This window comes from Triticum dicoccoides, chromosome 5A (genome assembly GCF_002162155.2).
Source record: "Triticum dicoccoides isolate Atlit2015 ecotype Zavitan chromosome 5A, WEW_v2.0, whole genome shotgun sequence".
Taxonomy (NCBI): Eukaryota; Viridiplantae; Streptophyta; class Magnoliopsida; order Poales; family Poaceae; genus Triticum; species Triticum dicoccoides.
This window is the reverse complement of record NC_041388.1, coordinates 624,578,481-624,580,452: the sequence shown is the minus strand read 5'-3', so window position 1 is coordinate 624,580,452 and position 1,972 is coordinate 624,578,481.

The window sequence follows — 1,972 nt, the reverse complement described above, 5'->3', positions numbered from 1 at the left end:
ATGGTATGATTGTTGTATATGGAGTTGATTGCCTACGGACTACAACCCTCCGATTTATATAGACACCGGATAGGGTTAGGGTTACATAGAGTCGGTTACAATGGTAGGAGATCTTGAATATCCGCATCGCCAAGCTTGCCTTCCACGCCAAGGAAAGTCCCATCTGGACACGGGATGAAGTCTTCAATCTTGTATCTTCATATTCCAGGAGTCTGGCTGAAGGTATAGTCCGGCTACCTGAACACCCCCTAATCCAGGACTCCCTCAGTAGCCCCTGAACCAAGCTTCAATGACGACGAGTCCGGCGCGCAAATTGTCTTCGGCATTGCAAGGCGGGTTCCTCCTCCAAGTCCTTCATAGAAGATTGTAAACACCAAGAGTAGTGTTCGGCTCTGCAAAATAAGCTTCCACATATTGCCATAGAGAGAATAATATTAACACAAATCAAATCTGCTGACGTATTCCGCAGTGCGTCATCACACTACAGCCAAGTCCTTTACTCGAATCGTTTTCACTCTTCCACCTCAGCGTGTTTTGCGAGGCAGTTTCCTTGGCACGTCTTGTCAAAGCAGAGATCGTGTGCCCCCTTTCACGGGATTCTCATCAATACAGACGTGGGTAACCCAAACATGCCCGTTAGCATGTTTTCTCGATTAAAGGCGAGTCCCAAACGGTTACAGGGAGGGCTCCTGGTATTCAACCTCTTATAAAGAGACCAGGACCTTTTTTCTCCAATCCCAAAACAAGTTCGCCCGTCGCCTCGAGTTCCAACACCCTAGGCTCCAGATTTCGGGTGCCTCAGACCTTCGACAATGTCCGGTTCCGACCTTTAAGGCCGATGGATGCCCTCCTCCGTCACGGAGGAGGACGTGCTAAAGTTGAGAGAGGATAAGTTCCTGACCGCCGAAATTTCGCACAGGTTGCCAGCTCAAAGGCAAGCTATCCCCAGTCCCCAGCCCGGTGAGAGCGTAGTGTTCGTGTCCCACTTCCTTCGGGGGTTAGGCTTCCCGATGGATCCCTTTGTGAGGGGACTGCTGTTTTATTACGGGCTGGAATTTCACGACTTAGCTCCGGAGTCCATCCTCCATATCTCCTCGTTTATCGTTGTATGCAAAGCGTTCCTCCGTGTTACCCCTCACTTCGGATTATGGCTCAAGACTTTCAAAGTGGAGCCGAAGATGATCAAGGGACGGCACGCAGAGTGCGGAGGCGCTGTTATAAGAAAAAATGCTGATGCTCCATGGCCCGAGGGCTCTTTTCAAGAGGAGCTAGGCTTCTGGCAACGAGAGTGGTTTTATATCACCGCTCCCTGGAGCACCAAGTGGGTGGCGCCTCCTGCCTTTCGCTCGGGTCCCCAACCAGGGCTAGCGTCATGGGTCAACAGAGGGTTAGATTGGGGTTTGCCCAAAGACGTGCCCTTGTTACAGGGCTGCATTAAGGATCTCTTGGAAGGAGACCTCAGCCTGGTCAAGGTGACGTAGGTCATGCTGATTCGCCGAATATTGCCCGGCAAACGTCGCTCCCTTCGCCTGTGGGAGTTTAATCCAGAGGGACCGCGAGCTCTCCAGAATTTCATGGGAGCAACGCCCGTGGAGATGTATAAACTGTTCTTCGGATCACGAGAGATGTGTCCGGATTTTACCGAGGACGCAGGCCTAAGCTGCAATCGCCCGGATGCTCAAGTAAGCAACCTTGTGCCCGGACCTTCTATCTGTATAATTGTCATAAACTTACCCCTAAAAGAGCCGTCCTTTTAAACAGGAGTGGATAGCGAAGGCAAAGCTGATCAAGTGTCTGGCTCCCCTTCCCGAAACCAGGCCGGATCCCGTGCTGGTCAGGATGCTGGAGATAATGCCTTTGGAGGGAAGCAAGGGGGAGGACAAGGAAACTATGGCCTCCTCGAAGGAGGCTGCTCCGAAGGGAGGAACTGACAATTCCTCTCCTAAGGGGAAGAAGGGAGCCGCCTCTGACG